At 42.2% G+C, this 26898-nt stretch overlaps 1 protein-coding gene across 9 annotated transcripts in view; it reads right to left on the reverse strand.

Annotated features, from left to right (window-relative positions):
• Nucleotides 1-26898, reverse strand: part of nav3 (neuron navigator 3) — a 256733-nt gene that overhangs the window by 94056 nt on the left and 135779 nt on the right. The window lies entirely within an intron of this gene.

The following is a 26898-nucleotide window of genomic DNA, read 5'->3' on the forward strand; positions in this document are numbered from 1 at the left end:
TGAAGTTAGAGTCATGTTGAGAGAAATTACTGTCAAGGCTTAGCAACGGGTGATGGATCAATATTTAACAGCATCTTTTTTCAGTCAACCAAGTCTCGTGCAATCTCTAGCGATAATCTCAATTCTCAGAACATAAAAAAGCCTGGAAAAGAGAAAGAGGCGCACGCAGTCACACTATTCCTGAGACTCTTTCTTTTCTGTCCTCGGGTCATTTGACTCTGCTGAGAAAAGTGATGATGATGCAGCAGATGGACAACATCACCCACCCAGAGTATCGCTGACTTCATACAAACACACTCAATCTGGATGACAGTGTGCGCACACAATCCAGTCATTCACAAACCGGAACCACCACACTCATCTTGCCCACCGTTCCTTTTCCTGCCAGCAGCCAGCATCAATGTCTCAGTCGAGGTTCTCCTTCCTAAAGAAGCATGAAGTATCTGTACTTTCTTGTGTCTGTCGCCCACAGACGCTCTGTCCTCACCCACAGCTCCAGAGGATGTTGCGAACAAGCAGCCGGCTCTCACCCTTGAAACAGTCTTCATCACAATGCAGAGACTACGCAGGTACTAATGGCAGAGGCTGTAGTGTCAGCCTGCTGCCTCAGGGTGGAGCCTCTAAATAGAAGAGGAAGGAGAAGTGCAGAGAGAGGAAGTCTCTAGAAGTACAGCAGAAAGGAGGCTTTATTAATGTACTACACTGGGAGAGTCATAATGGATTGGCTCTTTAGTCGAGGCATCATTCCAGGCCGATCAAATAAATTACAAGCTTAACTGCATTCAAGAGTTTGGAGTCGTAGACAATCACTGTGAGGAGCTGTGAGGATATGTTTGATGCAGGCCGACTTCTCCACTGTGACGATGTTAACTTGACAACCTGGCATCATTTTGGCTCCCGTATGACTCCTCAAAGTAATTAATCTCAACATAAAGCTGCGCTTAACTAAGTAGGCGAGGAGGCAGTGGAATCGATAGAAGTGTGACACGCTTCTCCCGAGATGCACTGCTGTGAGTTTGACACCGAGCAAAGATCAGGATTTATGTTGTGGAGAGGGCTGGATGGGACAGCGGTGTCATTTTCCAGACAGTTTATAGAGCATGTGAGGAAAATGGAATAACGTTCTCAACTGTCGTCGCCGCACTGTTCCAAAAGTTTAAAAAGTACAGCTCAGTCTAAAATAAAAACAGAAAATATACCCCGGGTTGAGGTCAATCACTGAAATATGTTTCTTCACCAAAATATGTTTTTTTTTTTTTTTTTCAGAGTTATTCTGTGCTCAGACAGAAATTTGAAATATCACCTGGATTCACCAAATAGTTAATGGTGAATTTTCTTCACTCACAGTCGATGCCCCCTAAAAGGAGTTTATTTCTCTCCTTGCAACCCATGTAGCCCACAGGTTGGACCAGCTTTTCAAAACACCATTATACGCATGCCCGCTAATGTTGGAGCAACACATTATCTTCAACTAGCAGGCACATCTTTCAAAGAAATGAGAATGTTTGTGGCATTTATTTGTGTGATTGGGTAAGAGATGTACTGATCTATAGTTTCTTCAATGTGCCGTGTTCCAGGATCTGAATTATTCTATTATTCTGTTTGCACAGCAGCTACTAGCTCTGCTGACATTTCACACTCTCTTTGGATGTTTTCTCTTCTCTCTCTTCTCTTTTCCAAATTATTATTTGACAATCTGGTGATGCGAAAAACTGATGAATCAAAAGTCAAGGAAAAAAAAGAGAGTAAATAACGGGACCCACATCTTTAATTCATCAATACAACCTTCCACATATTCCTGTGGAACAAGATGATAATGTTGAGATTCACACAGCAGAAGTCAGAAGCACAGAAACCCATAAGTGCTTCATCCATGTGATGGTAGTGCAAGTGAATAAAATGAGAGGATGGTTAAGTTGAACTGTGGGTCACTGGTTTTATTATTCTGGTGGAAGGGGAGTCATGTTCTTTCAGACTCTCTGAGAAAGTCCAGCACAGCTCACTTTTGAAAAGGAAGTGATGCATAACTTTTATTTATGGGTAAAAGCATGACAGCCTTCTCCATACGTCCGTCGCCAGGCAGAGACTGGACTGCGATGAAGTCACAGCGGGTGGGATGAGACGGCGAGGAGAGCGCCTCGGTTGCCATGCCAACTGTCAGTCACAGCAGAGCCCGGTGTTCCCCACTCCGATAAGCCTGACTTGGACTTGTGGGATATGAAGTGTGGAAAGAATAAATTGGGCGTTACTGAGTTCAGGAAAGAGGCTAATAACGGGGCTACAGTACAGACACATGTCAGGTCTGTCTCATTTTCCTTCCAAAGATTTGGAAACTGTGAGCCAAAATCTTACTCACCAATTCCTGAAAGCCAATTAAGAGAGCATCACTGTTTACCTTGCTGAATTTTTCCAGGGTAAACTGGACACACATGTTTGTTGCTTTGAAGATTGAGAATCAATAGTTTTATTATTTACATTGTTAGGAAGATGTGGGCGTTTTGGCGCATAGACAAAGAGCATTGAAGACTTGGTTTATTGGTGCATAGTGACCATATGCATTGTGTGAGGGCATTTAGCAAAGAACTCTGACAACATGCAGTTTAAATTGAAGGCGTTTGGTGCTTGACATCTGTAGGCAATCGGCCAATGTAACATTTTGGTCTACGGGAGAAAAGCCAGGGGACATGCACACAAGCCAAGGGAGAAGATCTATAATCAAAGCTTTCTTCAAACTGGACTTGCACTCGTATTCTTCTAACTCAAACAAAGTTGTCTTTTTTTGCAAAGATGTGCCATCAGAAAACCCAACCTAAATTTTAGAATGTTTGGACAGACATACAGGGCTGGGGCTTGCGCTCCTCAGTCAGACCTAATCTTTGGTTGCAGTTTAAGGCCAAAGAATGGAATGAAAAGAGCGAGAGGAGTGTCCGGGAAAATGGAAAAGATGACAGCAAGAGAAACAGCTCCAAGACAGATGAGGACATTTCAGGAGCGACAGCAGCAGGAAGAGAAGACGGATTAAACTGTTTGCTGACAGCAACATTTTTGAATGTTAGTCAGGAATCCTCGAGGTGTATCGAGTATCTACAACATGAATAAAAAAACTTGATGTTGACACTTCACATTTGGAGACACAAATGACGACAGACCTCAAGGCATTAGGAGAAAACTTTAATTCTCATCATCTGCTCACAAGTTAGGAGGGAACAAGCAGCTCCTGCTTGGAGCTCTGTCTCACCTCGCCATGAAAACGCAGCTGGGTACAAGCGAGTGCCTATACGTATTAGTGTGGCCACCAGACATGGGGTGTTCCCCATTCTGCATTAAAAGTTTGGTTATACATTGGTGTTTGCACCGTCATCCCACTAGCTGCATCAAGTGAGGTGGGGCTCTCATCTTTAATGCGCAACAACCAGTGCAGCATATTATGTGACGCAGGCTTCCTGAACTAAAAATAGTTTTATATTTTTGAATAGTTTAGGATTAGTCCTGTGGGATCTTTGTTTGTTTGTGTATTTCTCAATAGTCCAAAGTTATTGCTGGCCACACTTCCACTCAGCATCTCCCTGGCTTATTGAATCAAGCTTGTTTAACTGTCGGATATTTACGGCACACTCATCTCCATTAGACGTAAAAGCCTGCGAAAAGATGTGCAAGAGTTATTAAGCTCATGCAAATGGAAAGCTTTGGAGAAACATTTTAACTCCAACTAAACAAACCAAAAAGACAAACCCTCCGGCAGGGTCCAGTTCGATGAAATGCTCGGCTTTGGAAACGCGGCAACACTTTGATAAAGGCATCAGTTGTAATGGACACATCTGACCTTAACAGTCCGAGCAGGAGCCCATTAATATGCGGCAGGCAACACATGAGTCTGTTTAGTTTGACTGTGGACGGGCGTCAGCTTTTTGTGAGACAAATGAACATACGCAAGGAGCTTAATGGGATTCTGATGAAGAGACGGTTGGAACGCCAGGAGCCAGTTATGACTAATAAATCAGTGGGACAGAGGACAGACATGGGACAAAACCATCACATATGCATTCATAAATGACCGTGGGGAACTTGGTCCAATAACTGAAGGTGAAACATTTCGTTTGTGTGTGTGTGTGTATATATATATATATATATATATATATATATATATATATACACTCTTTTGTGTGTGTGTGTGTGTGTATGTATATATATATATATATATATATACACACACACCACCCTCACCACCAAGATCCACTTCCTTAAAGGTGTATTCTACATGTTCGGCAGCAGAGGGCTTCCATGCTGCAATTACAAAAGGAGCCTCAGGATCCACCTGATTTTGTTCTCGAAGCTTTTATGAAGGAAAGTGGAGAAAAAAAACAAAAAAAAAACAGTTGGGGGTCATTAGAAAGGAGCACGAGTCATTCAAGGATCATGTGTGAATCAGTGTTTGGAAGTGAAAGCTGAATCTGTCAGCCGCTTCAAACGGCGAGAGGCTCCGGCTCTTTGGTGAGTAATGAGGCTTATTTCCCTTCCTTCTCTGCAGCCACAACCAATAAAGCAGATAGACTGTCTAGACTGTCACGTCAAAAGTAGCGGGAAGCCGTCGAGTATTGTGTAACAAAAAAGGATTATTTAAATAATCTATGTGGAGATCTGTTTACAAACTATTACATAAGCAGTAAAATACAGGTCACCGAGGATGCAAACAACTGAAAAGCAAATTCATTGTGACCGAAACAGCACACACTCCACAACTTATCAGCAACGATGCCATTGTTTTTATTTAATCGTCCTTCTCAATTCAGCTCTCAATTAATGACTCTACACTACATTATATTTCTACAAGCACATATCAGTTCCTGTGAGTTTATTTGTGAGTAAATAATCGCAAAATCTTTTACAACACAACCATCCTTTTATGTTTCAAAACAACAATGCTGCAGGGGGCTCAAATATTACTGACCATTCAAACGCACTCCCACCTACAGACAAGTGGGAGCCATTCATTTAACCTCCATATATGCTTTTGCACAGTGGGAGGAAGCAGCAGCTCCCAGAACCTGGCTGACTTCATGTGTGTGGTGTGCAGCGATGAGACTATGGGTGCACACCACACACATCTCACACACTTTTCATTTTAATATGTCGGATCTTTTACTTACTGAGACTTTGCCCAAGCAATACTGGTCATACAAGTTTTCAAACTGATCCTGGATCTGTCACCAAAGCTGGACGAGCCTGGAAAACTGCTTTGGAAGACAGCAGAGCTCTTATGCAGACTAAACCCGTAACTTCATCATTTTCAGCGTGTTTCTAGAGATAGAAAACCACCCCATTCGTGGAGAATAGGGAGGATGTAGTTTCATGATTGGACCATAATAGAGAGAGCAAGAGACTGAATATGACTGACTCAGATTCTGAAGAGGAATGTTGATCCGCTGGTGGAGATGACTGGGATTTTTATAAAATGCTGAGATACAGTAGCAGCAGGTGTGGCAGAAGCCACAAGATGAAGTATACTGTGATGACGATGGCTGGGCATTGTCATCAGGTGAGGAAGTGTATCAACAGAGGACCACAGAAACATCTGTAAAAGGCATGTAATTCAATACGGCTGCCGGCTGGTGACATAATCATAACATATAATACAAAGTCATAGCATACTGTACAAATTAGGTGAGTGGATTCACTCCCGTTCCAAACTTTGGGTCATACAGAAGATTTCATTTTATTTTTATTATTACCTCTAAGCATTTTTGAGCTACAGCCTGACATCAAAGCTGAATATTTATTGAAAAAAGAAAAAAAAAAATCCAACGTCTGAAGGGTCAACTCATGACTAAATGCTTCACAGTAACTACTCATGCCCTGAAAAGAAAGAACAGCCACAGCTCCCTTGACTTCACTAAACCGTCTTCCAGTAACAGTCCAGATTATGCAACCATCAAAGGGTCTCAGAGCGAAAACAGCAGTTGAAGAACGCAGCAGTAGCCCAGTGCCGTTGCTGGCTGTGTGGATACTGTAAACACGTAGGTCCCGCAAGTCGATTACTAAGCCCTGAATCACAGGTGACGGCCGCTGAGTCACGCCGAGCTGAACCGTGTGGTTTCCTTCAGCTGCTTTCACCTGCCAGCAGACTCTGACTCACACATTCTTCTGCCTTGTGAGTTTGGGTTGTAATCAGCTTTCATTCCTTTGCTTTCCAGCGATGTGCCGATTGATTTTCCGGGGTTCAATGAGATAATGCTGCCACTGTTGTAACAGGGAAAGCTTGCTTTTCTTTTCCAGCCCATTATTAGTCCAGTGAAAGCTGCCTAAATTCAGGACACTTGTTGTGGATTATAGCAGATCTGAGCTCAGTTTGGCTCTCAGCCCCGACTCTCTATTCTATTTTAATTTCCCTCGCACACTTGGAGGTCTGACCATGATTTTGTTTGCTTAACATAGTAAGCGCTCTATTACGTAGAAGAGAATATTCATGATTTAGGGAAGGGGAGATGAAAATGGATTAACTGTAGCTTCTACCTCGGTTTCAGTATATCTCAACAGGGTTTATTCCCGATCGAATCATTTCAATATTTTTTCAAATATTATTGTCCGTTATTCAGTCAGCTCCACGAGTAAATACGTGACAAAAATTAGACTTCAGTTGCATGTCAGAAGTTGCATCCTGAAGTGGAACAGAGGGAAGAATGTGCCAGTACTTTGTTACAGTTGTCATCTGGTCACTCTTTTTTAAATGTCTTCCAGGAATGATGCTGAATGAAACTGGTTTAACATGGTAACAGACAAGGCCAATGACCAGGTGCGTGGAGAGAATGTCGGGGTTACTTCAAGATGCCTATGTGTACGACTGGGCGATCAGATTACAAGAAAAACTTAGCAGCCGACAAGCGTAGTAATGACCCATTTCTAATGGATTTAGAGTGACAGCAGTTGGGGTGCACTGCCAGGGGTCAAAGGCAAAGACAACATTAAGCAAAAACCCGTGATGGTAGATAACCCCTGTGGGCTGCGGGTGAACACAAGGAAGGCTGTGAAAATTGGAGGAGTAAAAGAAGATCAGGGTCTGGGGGGAAAATTTTCATTTTCTCTGGCGACAGTGATCCAGAGCGATGCGTCTGCGACCAGACAGGGAGTGTTTTTCCACTCGATTTGCCCGGTGTCTAGACCGGAGTCAAAGGGACAGGCTCAATAAAAACGGGTGAATATTACAGGTCCATAAATATTGATGAAAGTCTTTACTGATGCTGGAAGACACAAATAGGAAAAACTCTTAAATTGACTTTGTGCTGCAGCCACACCAACCACTGACTGTCTCCATTGGTCTTTATGAGCCAGACCAGGTACTGGGAGAAGTCACACAAGATTTCAGCTGCGAACAATCTGCAGGCTGGATGGAAGTAATGGAGGGTGCACTCAAGACGGTCGGGGTTCCATTCGACGTCACCTTTTACAGTATAACAAGGCTACACTTTCTGTCAGCTACTTTAAACTCTGGTTACGTAAACAATCCCCCTTAGATCTAAGACGTCCCCAGCAGTTGCACCAAAGTAACTACAGCTTCCAGAAGATAAATGCATAAATTAAAGATCAAATTTAGCCGATATGAGGATCAAAGTACACGCTGGGAATGTTTGATGTAGCCACGGACTGGAGATGTGCATACTTAAAAAGATACAGTGAGAATCTTGTGACTGATTAATGCATAGTTGGTTTCTGACTGGGGTTTAGTTATCCGTCTTCCATGATCAAAGGCGTGACTCAAATATGTATTTCGAAATGGCTGAAGACCTCCAATGCTGAGGAAACAGATTCAGAATCACCTTTTAATGGCGAGGGCAACACATACCGTGATTCCTTGTATTCGTGGGAATCTCAACTACAAGACCTACTGAAGCAAGTTGCCTTACCATTCTAAAATGTGGCTAATGGCAATGAAGCCAGACCTTTATTCAAAACTTATATGACTATCAATGCCGAAAGGAAAAGTCGTAGTTCAATACAACTCCACATTTATCGGGCATATTTAGACATACATGCTAGCTTCAGAAACACCAGAGCAGAGGCAGAAATGAGTAACGTGACACAACGGGCGAAAACAGCGAGTTGAGTCCTGTGATTGGAATAAAACACCTATGTTTTCATTGGTCTCAATATCATGGTGGTAAACTAGTATGCCCATAAAACCCATACATAAGCCACATCGTTGTTTAAGCCGCAGGGTTCAGAGAGTGAGGAACAAGTTGCGCTTTATAGCCTGAAAATTGCTGCATAAAACACATAGATCAAAGAGTATGCCAAGCTGTGCTTAGATTTTCCCAGCAGTGCACAAGTACACCTTAACTTGAACACAACCAAGGACACGATAGGTAATACTGTCAGAGAATCTAAGCGCAATACCACTCTAATAGAATTAGAATACACACATCACAAGGATTGAATTTATCTGCTTATCACAGAGGACCCAAGTCAACTTTTCCTGGGCTCAAATGCTTAGGCCATTATTAAAAAAACACTTATAGAATGGATTGTTGCTCACCTAGACTCTAGCCACAAGCTAGTCTTGATTCTAGATTGTGTTTTGCAGTGCCCAATACTCAGCATGAAGACAATCTCTGGCCTATTGTTTGTAAAGAAGACTCTTCTTCGCTCTGCAACTCCTCTGGCTAATTCTTAGTGGCAAGCATTGAAAGTAAACAACTCTGCCCATTCACTTGTATTTATTTATTTTGCTCCTTTCCAGCATCTGCAAGGATGCATCACCAGAGTGTGCAACAGCGGCCAATACCAAGCAGATCTATAACTCCTGATGCCTGCCAGGTCACACTTCCTCTGACTAATGTTGGATTGGCTCCCTGCGCTAAACACTGATTGATTTGTTTTTGCTGATTTAGCTGTAATAAACCCAGAGGTGTGGAGCTCCATCCAGGCGCTCCCAGAATGCACTGCATCGCATGCTAGCCCACTCCATCTGGAGAGCCCAGGGGTTTGGCATTGTTTCAGATCGATTGCTTTCCTTTAGAGGGAGCAAAAATGGCCAAAAATGCATTTGTGTGAGGCGGGGAAGTTTCTGATTGCCGCGTGGTCCAGCATTGTGCGCAGCGAGTGAAGTGGCTGCGCAATAACAGCAAACCTGGAAAGAATATGTATGAAACAGTTGCGCTCAGACATACACTTGTCTGCCAGACCAATGCTAAGAGGTTTTTCAACATCAATATGTAATTCACTTCTTCAGCAAACAAATGACTGTGGGGGGAAGGAATTACATCCGTCCAAGAGATGACAAGACCTTGGAAGACTTTGGAATAAAGTCAACTTTCCCAGCAGAAGCATGTTTGTGCGTTTAGAAGAGCGAAGCTGTGTCCAGCATGTTTCCACTCAAAACCAGACTATCATGTTTGTCAGACAGCGCAGAAGATCAGATAGGTGGATTCTCTGTGATGTTCCAGTATCTGAATTTCACTTAAATCAACGCAAACTCGCAGTTAAACGATACCGACACCTCCAGATCTTGGCTGGATATCCACACTTCATGTTGTTTGAGAGGCGTTTACATGAAGCTGCAGGATGGCACCAGAAAGCGGAAGCAACAAATCCTTTACAAGTATCTGGTGGACTTCAAGTGTTGCTACCTGCTGTGAATAAAAAGCAAGATTATTCAGCCACATCTGTAACCCTCTCCCGAACGTGGAGTCATGGCCGCTCTTATGTAATAACCTCACTCTTAAAGTAGCCTATGGTTGTCAAGATTTAGGATGAGAAAGCAGGAATACATTCCAAAGTCATTATCCATGAACTCAACGGCTTGACGTGGTATCTACTCAGGCTTTTATTTCTCGACCTTCTTCATATTAACACAAACTTTTTGGTATGAATAAAACATGCTTTTACTGCAGACAAGGCCTTATCTTTTTCTCTTTGTTTATCAGTCTGCCAGTCTGTTACCGAAAGTTATGATTAATAATTTAAGATAAGTTCTGAAGATACTTACATAACATTTTAAGGAATTGTTCAGGTTGCCATGCTAACATCGCTCATGGTCTTGCGGATTGTTTTGGGCTTGCACGCCCGCAAATTGTAATTGCTTCATATAAATAAAGAGATTAATGGCAGTGTTTGGTATTGTATTTTAGACCAAAGACCATCTCAGGTAACATACAGACAAATAGCCACTCGCACACACACAGTGCCCACCTACCCCTCCTCCAGAAACACCACCCAAATACAGGTACAGTAGATGAGATAAACTGAAAAGACCCACATTGACCTGACTGCCCCAACCCCCAGAGCTGCATTAAGAAGACTTGAACCAGAGAAACCAAGCAGAGGGAACCTCGATGGCACCTGAATAAATACGAATTATCTGTATAATTAAACATCACCACCCATTTCAGAGAATTAATCTCAGATATTTAGCCATGGAAAGAGACATACTACATAAACACCCTGTAGACTGTGGAGGTCCAAGCTTTTTTTTGTGCATTTATATGAAACTTACAAAAAAAGCTTATCACGATCATCTCATTTTCTATTTCTTCCTTCTCTTTTCTTCATTTTTCACAGCTATTATGTTGTCATCTGTCCCTCCCATCTTTGTGCAATTCCATATGGTTGCTTCTCCAAACAAGTTATCACACAGCAGGCATGTCCTCTCCCTGGAAAGGGATTTGGGAAGTGGGGAGGGAGTGAGGGGACTAGCCTTGCTTATGAGAATGAGTGAGATGATGAGGAAATCAGATGGTCTGTCTAGACGACACCATGTGACTGTAAAAGCAAAGGGTCAGATTCTGGATTTTAAAAATTGATTCCTCTGTCACCGCCGCCTCTAGTGCTATCGCTGCGCCGTAATTTTCCCTTCCACGTAATCGTTCCCTTCTTTTGGGGAAAATTCCGCTCAAGTTGCAGTCCCCGGTCCTCCAAAAACACAACTATCGAGAAAAGACAACAAGGAGACCCCGGGGTGGGAGCCTGATTTACCGCCGCAATATATTGTGACCTCCACAGAGACCACCCGTGTTGTGGCGCTGTGCAGGAGATGGCAGTTTATTCTCTCCAATGATGGAACCTACGACCTCCTCCACCAGCACAGCTGCAGAGTTGACATAAATAAATACCCAATAAAAGCAAATCCACTTGTTGCAGGGTGTCATCGTAAGTGCTTTTCAATATGAAGGAGTTCAACCCTTGTCCTTGTGGACCTGGATTTCAGCTTGGAGATCTTGAAGGTCGGCCAAGTTGTTTCATGTGGCCTGCAGTAAAATATAAAGCTGTATCAGAATTCAGGTAAACAGTGAACCTACACTAAAATACTGGCATCTAGAATGATTGAGTCTTGGGAATTTCGACACATCCACCGTTTTCATCTCAGCTTGACGGATGCCAGTGTTCTCCTCCCACGTGGACATATCGAGGGACATTCTTTCTAGGATTCAGTTACTGGCTAATATCTATTTAGGAAATGTTTTTAAAAAGCATGATGACTGGAAAACTGGGAAGTAAAACCCACATCATCTGGGTCGGCCAGTAGGAAATGCCACAACACCTCACCTTCCGGTCAAGATTCCCCCATGCCACCTCACATGGAATCGCCCGAGATGAGGCATCAGTTCTACTCAGGTGTCAAAAGGGAAACCATTGGAAAGGAACATTCGCTCACTCCATTGTGCTTGGTAAGAGGCTCTTTTCTTCTAAGCAAATCTGCATGAATTTAGCATACTGTACTCACAGCTATTACACATGCTATCTGGTTGAAAAGGAATTTACCATACAGAAATGTTTTCAGAAACTAAAGCAAGGTTAACGTCTGACCTACAGTCTAAAGAATGAAAACTCTTAAAGTTATTGTAAAAAAGAATCAAACATTAAAAGGAAGCTGATCATTTTTTTTTTTTTTTTGTTTTTCGTGGACTTTTTCAATCCCCCTTATCTCCCTCTCTCTATTTCCCTTTTCATTCATCATCCGATGAGGTCACAGCAACCTTTCAACTGAAATATACTTGGCATCCCAAAACAAATCCAAACAAAAGTCATCCGTCAGTAGAAAGCTGTTTGATGGGAATAGAAAGGAGAGAAAGTATCTGCTTCTGTGAAATATTTTTAGAACACGGGCAACCCCCTAATTATCACGAAAGCCCAGAATATTCCGCTCCAACCTCAGAAGCTGTGAGATGGTTCTCTCGTCAAAACGAGACAGAATGACAAAAAGAAGAAAAAAATAGTTTTTGCCAATAAAAACGGACACGCCGGGAAACCTTTGTAAATGATCCACTCCTCTCATCACAGGGGTTACATCTGCGGGCCCGTGAAACACAAGACCCCGGCCACTTGGCTTTTTCTGTGATGCTTGTCAGTAATTCCTCCCCCCAGCTGAGGGAGAGTGATTCTTTGCAGCCAAGGAAGAATTACCGCCACCACCACAAACCTCATCTTACGAGTCCAACATACAGAGCATTTTCCACTGGGGGAGGTCGGACTGGAGGAGTGAAAAAGAAAGTGATGAGGTGCCTTACATCCAATGAGGAAAATCAAAGAGATTTCAGGAACAACAAATCACTGGCGGACACATGGACAAATACTTACACATATTAATTTAGCCTAGTTCCAAAGAAAGCCCTGATATGAGAGCAGGGGAATTGAAGTAATCCTACAGAACACTGAGTCCAGAGAAGCCACGAGGGTCCTTTTTCATTCTTCATTAAAAAATAAATGCTTCCTTCAAAACTTCTCTTGCTAATATTTATCTCACACAACCTCATGTCGCTGCGACACTTCAATGTCAGATGGAATTCAAAAGACACAGTATATGATCAGAAAGTTTTCGGAAGTCTAAAGACACATTAAGTTATTGTCTCTTGAGTTTGACACAACCTAAACCTTTCTAAACCCATACAGTATGTTGGCTCCATCAAAAACTTTGTGAGGGAATTTGGGGTGTCAGCCATAATGTTCAAGACAGCATTCAGTCAAAGACATAATAGTCACTTGCTCTGCATCATCTGCAACATTTATATTAGATGCAATACGAACCAATGCACCAGATAATCTCAGGCTTTGCTTAGGGGCTTTGGTAAACATAGTTCTCCAGCAGTTTAGCAGTCTAGGAGCAGGATCACTGCACACATATGAGGTTGCAACAGTCATCATGAAAAACTACCCAGCATGATGGAATAAAATAACATGTTAAAGAGTTCAAGTCAGGTCACACGACTGGCACTTGCTCATGACAACAGGAAGCGACAACATAATGTCGCGACATCACCTGACAGACGCAGGGCGGAGCGGTGAAAAGGTCTGATTTCCTTTGAGATGCTTCTTATTTGGAATGAGGACAGATGAAAAATTACTGTATTTTATGTGAAAGTGTAGCAGGTTCCAGACTACAGGACGTATCTTTTTGCCTAAACCGAACCCATAAAGGAGGGCCTCTTATGGTTCTTCTGATGTCTTGACTCTTCAAAAGGTGTTTCAGAATCTAACAAGCTTTTTTTTTTCACATGCCTCACACACACACCATCATTCCTACTAGCACACACAAATGAAAGAGAGAACCATGGTGATTTTTTTTTCTTCAAAAGAACACTCCACTGATCTATTTCCATATGTCCCAATGAGAACCATTCTAGCATATAGAAGCACAGTCTGCCATTACAACATGACTCTCCCTAACAGAACTGCTCAAACACTGATCAAACTATTTTGCAGATAAAGGCATGTCACCAAACAACACAATTTTCACTTCAATACTAGTTTTTAAAGTATAAATAAGCTGTTGATACAGCACTCAAATGCTTTCTCAAATCTCAATTTAATGTAAACACATAGAAACAAAGACCATCCCAACTGTGGTTTACTGTTCACCCTATCAGATGTGTTGGCAACATCACGATTGGAAGCAAACTGTTCCTCTTGCTAAGGTACAAAATCGAAGTGTGTCACATGCCCCAGTGTCAGAGTTGACATTGCTTGGAATGTGTGTCACCTCTTTTCCCAACAATACTTAACTAGGGGAGATGGTATTTCCTCACAGACAGAGTGACCTCAGACTTAAGTGTAAACACAAACTGACCTTTGGCAAATAGAGCCAGCTATTCACTGAGCTGAAGGCGCAACAGTGTCACCCCCATGTTACTCCAAAGGTTCCCTCAATTTGCTTTGCAGCGTGGCAAGCAACAGCTCCACTATTTCCACTGACGCAAGCGTCCGATCTAAAAACAATATGTCGCACAGGCAGGTTAAGCGAGCCGATCCTAACTTGCATCTGTTATTCTGTGTGAGTTCCCTTGTGCTCTGGAGAGCGAGGCAATCAAGGAGCTGATAGAAACACGAGAGATGAAGAAACAGAACTAGAGAAAACAAAAACAAGTATTTGATTTATTTGACATTTAAGAGAGGCACCGCAGGAGCTTGATTGCTCTTCAGACAGAAAAGTCTACGCAATCATTGCGCCATGAGAACAAAATGACTGAAAAGCCTCTGACCAAATCTGTGAACCTTGAGAATTGTTTTTCACCAACCATTCTCCGGCACATCACTTCTGGCTCCCAACTTGCTTCATGTCGGCTTTTGTTTGATGTTTATGTGTTATGAGTTCTATCTGCGAGGTTTGAGATAAACTCGCCAGCTGGTCTGAGGCTAATGTGACAGGAGGACGGAGGCTCCTTAGAGTAATGCGAGCACGTTTGAATGATGGCAACCAGCAAACAAACCTTCACGACTGCCAGTAAACACAATTAGCATGTCATAAAAGACGAATGGACTGTCTTTGTGCATGTCAAAAGGAATTACACCCGAGGAACAAGCCAAGAACACTGGCAAAAACGACAGGCGAACTGAGGCATGTGTTATAGTCGCCAAGTGTGCGTCACCTAGGTAGTTTTACTAATTCACAATTCAGAACACCATGTATTGTCTGCAGAAAAATACCTCGAGCATCACCAGTTCCTTTGTATCTGGTTGCGACCGAATCATTATCAGCCCCCAAAGTAGAATTGCTTTCCAAAAAATATGGAGATGCATTTGGTTTACTCTGAGGCTATTGGATAAACTGATTATTGTTATTTACAGACATAAACATACATTTTGTCTTTTCAAATGCGTTACTTTTGAAGGCTGAAAACTGTTGAGCTAGACGGCTGGACTGTCCAGAGAAGGGCAGGTGAGAAGCTCAGCAAACATCTTTATGGTGGATAAGGAGGCAGAGAGCTGTTTGATGGATGCTTTAATTCACCTTGTCTCACTGACATGACCATCAATCATCTCGCAGGAGAGTAGTTATGCTGGACTGACAGATACATATGGCCTGAGCCAGCAGTCTGGAATTGGAATATATACACAGCATGTGAATAGGACTAAGCTGTGGTGAACTGAGGATGTATTTATGTATTTATTGTAAGTGTTACAGACAAGCTACCACTTATCTTTTCTCCAAAATATCTGGCATTTCTTCTTCATTTATCATAGTCCTGATACAGACCAACTATCTCCTCTGCACCGGTCCTGACTAATCGAATCCAAACTCAGATAGAGATCCAGTCAGTGTGTCAGTGGATTGGTAATCTTGTCTCCAAGGTAACCCTGAAGAAACAGGGTTTGCTGCCTCCAAACGACTCTGCAGAGCATCCTTGTTCAATATCCGCCTGCTAATGCTTCCTTCCTCAGGCTTCTCCTGCTATACATCATCTTTCCTGATCTGTGTTGAGCAGGAAATGAGAGCAGCAGTAAAACACAAAACCTCCCAGTTGGCAAGCCATTGTTTTCTTGAAGGAACAAGAAACTGTTCATTAAGGGAAAAATAAACACACTTTCTCTCTCTGTCTCACTTTTTGTTTAAATTCTATTATTTGCCCAACTGGGCTTGCTGGAGCTGGCAGCGTAGAAGACGCTCCCCGCAGTGGTTGCTGGCAGTGTGGGCTCACCAAAGACCTTGAGACACGCTGACTTGAATCCATGTGGTCTGCAAAGATCAGAAGCTTGAGATCGTGCCCGCTGTGGTGTGGAGTGTGGGACACTTTTGATTGTGGCATGGGGTGGTTTTGTATGTGGTGTCACCTCGACTGACCACAGCAGTGCTGGTATTGTCATCACAGGACCAACTAGAAGCATAAAGCATCATCATATCAAGCCCTTTCTCTGTCATGAAGGCATGAAGTCTGTTGTGGCGAAGACGAAGCAGGGCCAAGAGACAAAGCCGTATCCTGGATTCGCTCAAGGTTTAGTTATTGAACATTTGAAAGGCTCAAAACAACTGACGCTACCATACACATGCACTTTTTTCGACAATTTCAAGTCATCATTTCACCGCTGTGAGTGTCTGGACTGTAGGAGGAAAGCGGAGTGCCTGCAGGGAACCCACATAATCAGTGGGAGAACATGAAAACTCCACACAGGTTCTTAAAGTGTTGGTCCACGTATTCAGACAACGTGAGCAGCCTCTTCTCCCTGGAGCATCCCTTTGTTCTTCCGTGTTCAATCTTATCTCACAAGGAACAGGCTTTCACCAGCTAACCCAGTGGCTCCTCCAGGATTCGGTCAAAGAGATTACAAAAGACTGGGGGACGTGCGTGCACATTACAGCTGTAGTCCCTGACACTGTACCACGATAAGGAGAATTAATTATAAGTGATTTCCAGCCTTTATTTGAAACAAGGCAAATTCATTTGCCTCACTGAAGCATGATTCTATGTTTTATTGGAACGTCCGTTTGAAAATGCTTCCGAAGCTTCTGGGTCCATTTGGTGCCAACTCTCCATCACCTGGGCTGAGTCCAAAGAAGTAAGTCTGGCTCTCTCGGCTCTGAACTGGGTACAGGCTTGTAAAATACATGAAAAGGAAACAGTTGGGAGGTGATTTGGAAATAGGCAGGAGGAGCTGGAAAGCATCCAAACAGGTGCTCTTTCAACTGCAGCTTCAATCCGTGGAGGTCGTGTGTGAGTGTGTGAGGGAGATATTTTCTTGGTCATTGCGTTATCTTATTGACTTAAGAGCCAGACTTACAGTCCTGATCCGTTGTTTCCTGCCTCAGGGGAAGACAGTGAGCGGTCGTACTCCTCTCAGTCTAGACGAGATGGTTTGTTTTTATAGATCACTGAGAAGCTGGCCCTCACAATCACACTTCCTGAAGACTTCATCCTGCGCGCACCAAACTATTTCATCTATCAGAATGCATTAGCATTTGCGTCTTCTCTCAATCTGTTGGGTACAACACAGGAACTGCACAATGGCTCTCTACTCTGGGATTTCACCACTGTGCAGCACTATGCAGGTGGGACTTTCTGCTCTTTTTGTCAACATGTAGCGTGTGTCATCGGTTCCTCGCCCTCAGTCGAGGAGGACCCGCCACACCTCCTTCACTGAGGAAAAAAAAATACCCTGGGGAGAGCCCCAATGAACGATAAAGAGATACCAGCTCAGTACTGTTTTAGCATGAAAGGAAAGATAAAGGTAACAGTAATGTAATACACACCACAAAGATGAACAAGAGACAGAACTAATGTGTGACTGATGTGTTTCTGTCCTGCTGAAATCCAACCAAAATTCAAATACAGCATGACAGAGACCTGGGCCATGCAACGTGACGGTCCCTATCCTACAACTTAGCATTTTCAAACTCAGAGAAGATGATGAACTTTAAAACTGATGCAAGACTAATGTTTTTTAATCATACATTTGACCTCAAATCACACAAGGGTGAATGAAGATGAAAGTAAATGTTACTGAGTGACAGCTATATTACTGTTGATACAGGTGAAGTTAAACAACAGGGAAGTGGTAAACACCTTAGTTATTTGTGAGAGAAAATGTAGGCTTGATTGTTACAGGATGCACCAGGTGAGAATGTGCACTTTTTGCGAAGTCACTTCAAAGTACTGAGCAAGGTTCTTGGTAACAAAACATCCATCTGTCAGGTATTCATGGAGAACTTTGTACTGTACTTCAACTGAACAGGTGGGATTCTCTTTCAGTGAAGCTGAACATCACACAAAACCTGTGGTGTGAAGTGTGATGGAGGAATGTCAACATCCGCAGTTTCTCACAGACTCACACATGCAGGCACAACAACCCGCACACCACGACTTGCAACACTTGCTCTGACAATTTCCAGTGCTGCCAGCACATTCAGATGACAATGACTCTGAAATGTCATCAGGTTCAAAGAAGGGCAAAGCGTTTCCCAAGGGGTGGACAAAAAAGTGGGACTGATGCGGTGGGATAAAAAAATTGTGAGATTAAAAGAAAATGTGTTGAAAAGTTGAAGTGAGGGTCAGAAAGGAGAAAAAAAAACAGCCAATTTATTTCTTTATTTTGCTGTATAAAGATTCTTTTCTGGCTAATATACTGCAAACACACACATATTGCAGTTTATTTAGAGTAATAAATCTAAAGTGTGATGTTTTAAATAGTTGTTCTGTCCAATTTCAGGGATTTCTCAAAGTGTGGAAAGCTGCTTTTACATAACACGGGTTCTTCATTGATTTAGTCTTTCTTAACTTTCCTTCTTGACAGTCAGATTGGTTCATCTCTGTCGGAAATGGTGATTTGTGTGTGTGTGGATTAAAAAGTGAGTCTTCTGCTGCATCCTCTCAGACTGGATCTTAACAGCGGTGATAAATATTTCTGGCGAAAGCAGGCTACACTTCACTGGCCAGTCAGGCTGCCAGGTAGCAAATAGTTTCATTCCTCATTGAGCCAAATATCTGCAAACCTGTGGCCAAACTCTTCTTTCAATTCTACGACTTGAACCCGACCACAGAAACAATTATGGCTGCGTCTGAACGAGCCCCATGGCTTCCTCCCTAAAATCACAATCCATCAAGAAATGCGAGGGAGGGCTGTGGTCTGCATTTCCTCTGCGCTTAATGAAATGCCTGGATACAGTTTGAACCTGATCCAGGATCCAGGAGTGGAATTAAATTCAAAATCTCCAGCGAAGGTCGTGGCCACGTTTATCGGTGTAACAATTCATTTTTGACAACAGTTCGATTCACATCGGGGTTTCAATGGATTCGATGATGATATTGGTTCAACAATAATATTATGATTTTGTATGACTAAGACACTTGAAACTGATTTAGTAGCTTTTAAGACAAAAATTACATTCTTTATCTAACTAAGAAATAATGACCTGGAAACTAAGCAGAATCAAATCTAAATGAATTCTGGATACAAACAAGTCTGAACTCATTTACATCTTTTAAAAAAAGTGAAACCCATATTTGAGGCTGAATTAACGGCAAGTGAACCTCTACAATAGTTATATGAAATATAAAGTGCAGCCAGGTTGAATTTCACTTCAACACTGTTGCGCAGTGCTTGTTTTTTGTTTGCATATTTCTACACTGTCTGCAAGACTAAGATACAAGTAGATAAGATACAAGTAGATAAGATACTAGTGGATAATTTCTTAGGTTAGAGCAGGCGAGCGCTTGTTGAACTTGAACTACGCCTCTCATTTTAATTTCCACTTTATTTTATTTCACCTTCGCACATCCAACAAAGCAAACTATCTCCTTTCTTGTGTTCCCAGCCCTGGCAATGATCGTTCTCTCCACAGCTTCCACCTCAGTGATCCGATTGTTTACAGCTGGAGCAGAGGAGCTTTATCTATGTCTATATCATTAAGAAAATGCAGGATCTATAATAGCTTATTCAACTTTTATAGTTTGGCTTTTTAGGCACAAGGCACGATACAGAAGCTCCTCCAAGTCACTAAGTGGACTGAGAATGACACAGCCATGGCTCGTGGTCAGTGTTGTGGTCAGGAAGCAGCAGAGATCTCTGCCAGATAAACTGTTATGTTTGCGAGGCGAAACACAGGGGGGTGACGGTCCCAGCAGCTGACTGGTGTCAACAACTCTCGACGGTTCACCCCGACCTGGAGTCGCGACCACCCCAGAGCGTTTTATGACCATCTGAGCGTTCTACAGTTTTGACAAGGCCGTCGTGTTTGCGCATGTGGAGGAGACGTGGTAGAAAAACATTGTGGTTTGAAAAGAGGACAGAAAGGAATTACAACAAAACAAAAAGTGTTTGTAGAAAAGATGCTCTGAAGAATCCGAGTGTTTGTTCAGAGTCATGAATTACGCTGTTTTATAGGCTTCTTGCATGAGGTCATTCAAGACTTTTTTAACTTTGTACTGAATTTATATTTTTTCTGGGCATCTTAGTACTGAGTTAAGCAGCGTGAATACACACACACACACATATATATGTAAGTATGTATGTATAAATACATATATATATATATATATATATATATATATATATATATATATATATATATACTGTCTAGCTTTCTGCCAGCTCAACTCTTATTCTGCGGCTGCACTACCAAAGTGATTTGATGAACTTGCAACCTTACATTCACATTGTTTTCCCAATAAAGAGCTTGAGAAAGAGTCGACTTCTCTCATGCCAGGAGTGTACAACACTTTACATAAACTGAAAACCATCATCTTCATTATTATTAACTATTCATTTATTTATTTATTTATTTATTTATTGTCATTGGAAGAGGCTGCCATGTGCTGCCCACGACAACATGCATACCTGATAACTACAAAAGCAAAATTGCAAAACGGAGCAGAGAAACTCTGCTCGTAGAGTGTTTCTACCCACGAGGGTTTAAGGGAGCGACTGGTAGGCACATGAACTGTGGCGGCCCAAGTATCCTTTGAAGACATCGACGGGTGTATTAAGGGAAGGGCAGCATTTTTTCAGATGTAGTTTTTACCCCTTTGACATGCCAACACGGAACGTACAGATTGGGAAATAATGAATATACCAGATTCTTTCACAGAAATTCCAATGCTTAAATATTACTTAAAAGAGTCACAAATTCCTCCTTTAACCATCAAATGTGGCTGTGGTATGGTGCACAGGAAACTTAATTTGTGAGGATAATGTGATAAATCTACTTAAATGGTAATCTGTCATTCAAAATTCCCGCAAGATAGTGTGGAAAACTGCTGCTAACATCGTCACTGAGAGACAGAGCTATTCTTTGCTGAGTAATGAAGCACGTGCAGCTGACCGTTTTCCACACGGGACAGTCGGAGGTTCACCACTAAATACAATTTACTGTGTCTGCAGTGACGCAAGAGCACCGCGATACCACATGTCACACGGCATCAATAAATACGTTGAAATATTTCAGCAGATTGTATTTAATTACAGCCTTCGTGACCTCTGGGGCACGTGTTCGAGCAACCGCCAATGTCATTCCGACCTTTAAGAATACAAAGTTTGCCCAGAGCTCTATTAGAGGGTTCACCACTTAGCTATGGGTGCAATGCTCACCGGCACTGTGCCCACGTCCAAGTGAAATACACTCCTGCCCAGACGGCTAATGCTCCATCCCAGTACATTAGCGTCTCTTTCTGAGTAGAGACAGATACGACCGCTAAGTAAGCTGGCGCTGTCGTCGTGAGGTGTTTGGATTAGAGTTGTGGAAAATGTTCCCATAATCCTCTGGTTCTGCCACCCCAGTACTTACCTCCACCACTGAAATGGCATGCCGGGTTTTTTTTGCCTTTCGCTTTTGAATATCACAATATTACGAATGCTTCAGACTGAGGACAGATTCACGTAGAACCGTTTTTCCTTCATTTAAAATAAAAAGGAAAAACATTTTTGAAAACTGGCAACTTTGGTGTGCAAATACTGATGCCATGACTGTCACCAGCAATAATGGATTCACATAGTTATGGAGGAGTTTTTAAAAAAAGGCTGATGAAGGAATGAATGTGAAGGCTCATTCCATGCTACACAAATGAGAAAGGACACACAGTGAAAGAACACAGTGACTAAACCTTTGCATTTGTGATGAAGAAACAATTTTTTATTTTTATTTTGATGTAATAAAGTTAAAATGAGGTGGTCAAAAGACATATTTTTTACATCCTTATTTTTTGTAAATTTCAGAATTCACCAAGGCATCAGGACACAGTATAACTGTATTCAGGGACCATACACCTATGAATCTGCACGCAAAGCTATGTACTCACGCATTCAACCGTCCTGGCATTTGAGGGCAGTTCATTGCATAACTGTATTAGAAAAACACACTTGCTCACAGGCCATCAAATCTCTTACCAAAAAAAAAAGCTTTGAACCTATAAAGCAGCAAGACTTTGATATGCCAACGGCAAAGGGACCCTCCCTGAGAAGGGGTGAAATGGGTTGATATGGTGAGTAAACAGCTCTTCAATTAAAGTGTTGTAGCACAGGGGTTGGTGCCAATTTTTTTCCTTTGGACTTGGGATGTGGGAAAATTGGGCTCTTGCACACCCACCCACGCGTTTTCTTTTCACACGCTTCTTATTTTCTTAGAGCTTGCACTCACATATGTGGACAAAGAGAGGCTTTTGCTTCACTTGCAAGTTAAACTGCTGAAACACGAATGGACAGGGGTTATGTGAATGTGGTCAATTGAGTACTGTGTGTCAAGGTAAATGTTATTATAATTATAAGACTCCTTTATCTTGGCTTTGACTTGTGTTATAGACCCAAATAATTGTCCCTAGTCAAGGTTGGTTACAGAAGCTTCTGATGCCTGCGTAGACAACCCCAAAGTAGTCTTCAAGTATTTAAATCCAAGCAGTGATCAATTGGAATCGCACGACTTCGGGTGGATTACTGCATCTCAGGCTGTGGCCAGTCCATGTCTGTCTGTGGTGTTAGGTTCTGTTTGAACAGCAGTCTAGACTTTTCCAAAAAAAAAATTTATCCAACAAACCCCCTTGAGTTGGAAAAGTAAAGTGGGCTCTGCGTCGGAGCGAAAATTGGTCGTAGTTATTGTTATCACAAGGTGAATTACTCGAGGTGAGGGCAAACACCACTTCCGCAACATTTCAATTCCAAGATTCCGCTTAAGGAAGCATCCACGACGACTTTTAGTTTTAGTTTATTGTTAAATTTAATGAACAGTCTGCTACTTTTTTGCCTGTATTTTATATACTGTTAACTGAATTAACATTGTATCCATTTAGACACAACCTCCTGCCTCCAAATCTTTCCAAAAAAAAAAACTCTCTCTCATATAAGATTTGAATTGATACCGAAATGTTGCATTTATCACTATATGTCCAAACAAAAGACAGCACACACTACCTACTCACTACACTTTCCTTCAGCCTTTCAGCCCGCTGTTTGACCTCTCTACATTGTGGGCTATTGTGTAGCACTACATATGGTATAATTCAGTCAGACGACTCTCAACCCCTGCCCCTAAGAAACTGTCACTAAAGGCATTGCAAGAGACTCCGCTGAAGGCTGCTGTGCTTGTGCTTCTGTGGTGAAGAAGTCAGGGATGATGGGTTTGCATGTTCCAATACATCTAAAAAATACTCCTGGCAAATCTGTTTGAGTCAAACTGGAACACGAACTGGAGTAAGAAGTTTTCGCTTAAGCAGGTTCACAGCATCCGAGCTAAGCATGCTTAGACACTTTAGGTACATCCAATCCATTTGTGTGTTGCCTCTTTGGGGAATTATCTTGAAGGGAGGCAGCATGAGCAATCCATCCAAGGGACTGAACTCAGGTTGGTTCGATGCTCCAAAAACCCATAAACAAAGTGAGTTAATGCTGCCATATTTGAACCCAAGACCGTCCTGGTTTGTGGATTTGTAAAATGCAGCACTGAGAAACCTGCTTTAAATATGGCCGCCGGTCAAATTCAGAGACACCTTTATGATAATACAGCACACAGGCATACTCTTCTCATAAAGGTGTAATCATCCTCAGAAGTTTTGGTCATGTCTAAGGACTCAATCTGCAGACCTCAGACCAGATGTCACCTGCAGAATTATGAAATTCTTGCTGCGCTTTGGCCGTCAGAGAACCAATAATCTTCAGGAAATCTTAATCCATCCCCATCTTAACACTTGGTGAACAGCTCTCACACTTCTGATTAGAAATACAGAGACCACTCTGAGTTGTAGCCAAACCTCAGGAGCCATTTTTAAGACCTCTACTATTTCATTCAACATCTATACTTTATTGCATAGATGTGCTGCAAACACCAAAACAGTGGCCCAGTGCTCTAAAAATATAATATACCATTTGCAGATCACTTCTTTTCTTTCACATCTTTTTCACTGATCTCCCCAAAGTGAGCTACCTTTGGCCTTTGGTTAACTCTGTTTCCAAGTCTTCCATCTCCAAGGCTGACACTGTGAGCCAGATGTGGTGAATATGGCTTCAGCTTGTAGCATCTGCTCTCACTTCATTGGGAAGTTAATTTCAACCATCCACAACTGTTCTCGGATGAGGACGCACCCAACAAAGCCCCAGCTCTATCACGTCCAAATTCCATGCAGCAAATGTGTCTCAAGTGTCAAACACAGCCATGTGTCAATTTTTGAAAAGTAATATCACCTTAACTGACTCTAATTGCAACCAGTGCTTTCTCTTCAGCGGGACACTTAACGGATAAGTGCTGAATTGATTCCATGTGAAGTTTCTACATGTATATCTGCAGTGGCTGCTGAGTTAATAGCTCCAAATGGCAAAAGAACACAATTTTCACTACATCATTACTTCAAGACAACATGACCAAAACGTGTCCAGGATCATCCGTCCTCATTCATCTGACAGATATCCCAAGGTTTCAAGGCCATTTCCATGCTCCATTGGGTGTTCCAGATGAAGTCCAGATTGAGGGTTTGCATTGTCACATTATAAATCACTAGACAGATGGCAAGCCAGGAATAAGGCCACACTTTCTCAACAATAACACAAGAAGGTGCTTCAGTAAAAAAAACAGGAAATGCTTGCGATGTGTTATTACAGTGGAGTTATCTTACACAAATCACAAAAAACAAGCGTTAGAAACACCTGAACAGCATCTGCATTTGTACTTCCATCACACCCTTCACAGAGATGTACGATTCTATTCCTGAGTCCTAATCCACTCGCATTCTTTATACTCAAATATATAAAGTAGGTGTCAGCTGCAAATCCTCTTCTTTCTCTTTTGGCTTCTCTCTTGAGGGGTGGCCACAGCGGATCCATCTCACCCTCTCCTCTCAGACCTACAAACCTCATGTCCTCCTTCACCATGTCCATAAACCTCCTCTTTGCCCTTCCTTACCACCTTCTGCCTGACAGTTCCAACCTCAACATCTTCCTACCAACGTACTGGCTACCTCTCCTCTGTACATGTCCAAACCATCTCAATCTAGCCTCTCTGACTTTGTCTCCTTAACCCATCAACAGCATCTTCATCTCTGCTGCAAATTAAGACGGCATTGAAAAATCGAATCAGTGCTGGTGCTCTTGTCCAGGCACATGAGATTTATGAGACTCTGTTTAACTACCTCGGCCACGTTTAAAGAATCAGTACGGACTGACATCATTTTGAAAACTTTGGTGCTACAGATGACCTTTCCATATGACCAAAGTATACTAAATGGACAGGATGATGCTATGAAAAAAAATGAAATATGTTGACCCAACCACAATAGATAAAGTTCCTCAGTGAGGGGGAGACTCAAAAAGAGAGACAAAAGAGATAAAAACAACCTTTTGGGAAAAGAAATGAAAATCAAAGTTCCCCGTGCGACACTACAAACTCTATACCGTTTAAGTGACATCAAAGACATCAGATATTTTGGGAGGGGGAATGAAGGGAGCTCTTAAATGCTCTCCCAGGATGCATCAACCAAAAACGCTGGGCTTGTAAAACGCAGGTATGAGTGTTTGTGCGGCAGAAGCCAGTAAATAACGCCAAAGCTGAGTGCACATCAAGAGAATTACCCAGTGAGAGAGTAACTAGGGCTGAAACACCAGAGGTTGTCGGCCATGTGGGGAGAGAAGATTAGAAGCAGTCAAATGAGACGTGGAGATTTTCAAAAGTTACTTACAAACTTTTATCCTGTGTTGTGTTTACAGCTTTTGCTGCTGAAATGCTTCAGGATGGTGGTGAATTTTTCAGTCGATTGAACGATTCAGTCCTCCACAAGTTTGTCAAAGATAATAAAATCCTAAGGTCCAAATCACATTGAGTCTACTATACCCTCCTGGGATTGCATCACTTTTGATTGAACATAAGGAGATCATGGAAAATATTAGGTTGTCAAAGTGTAAAATAGAATCAACCTTTTTTAGTTTCAATTATTTTAAACATTATTTTCATTTTTACACAGTCACTGTGCGTGACAGACGTGAGGAAGATTTAAAATGCTCACACAACTTTGCAGCCCTCACAACATCAAACAGAAGTGTCCGAAGACTGACCACATGCGTATTTTATGGGTGATGGAGGAGCCAAAGATAGCCAGAGCTGGTGGTTTGTTTGTTTTACTGAAAAACGTTTTGTTCCTCTGGAGAAGCTAAAAGAGCGCAAAGCAGGGTTTGTTATGTGAACCATTAAATGATACGTATTCTCCATTTTATACAACATTAATATTCTAATGATAGACGATTAAAACATTAAGCTTTCTTAACAAAACCACAGTAAGAAGAGCAATAGCTAAGGCTAGGTGACCATCGCAGCCCAAAACGCTGAAATTATGGGACCATTCCACAAAGTACTCAATGTCCAATACTAAGTAGGTTGGCAGTAGGTCCAACTGGAGCTGGGCGATTAATTGTTCACAATGATTCAAACAATCCTGATCAGTGTTGATCGATCATGTCCCCGTTTATCAATTGGACCTAAGAATGTAACGCGCTGGAAGGCTCCGGAGAAGTAGCGACTTCTGTCAAAAACGAGGGCAGCAAGGATGATGCCAGCCAGTCTGCAGATATTATGAGATAAAAAGTCAGCGTCAGATGTGTGTTCTAATCTTGTTGCTTTGTTTGTTTCATTCAAATAACAATAATAGTGAGGACCGGAGATAAATTGAAGACAAAAGTAGCCGCATTTTGGACAAACTGCAGAGAGCTGATGGTACAAGAAGGCAGTGTAGGACA

This window comes from Synchiropus splendidus, chromosome 4 (assembly GCF_027744825.2).
Source record: "Synchiropus splendidus isolate RoL2022-P1 chromosome 4, RoL_Sspl_1.0, whole genome shotgun sequence".
In the NCBI taxonomy this organism is placed as follows: Eukaryota; Metazoa; Chordata; class Actinopteri; order Syngnathiformes; family Callionymidae; genus Synchiropus; species Synchiropus splendidus.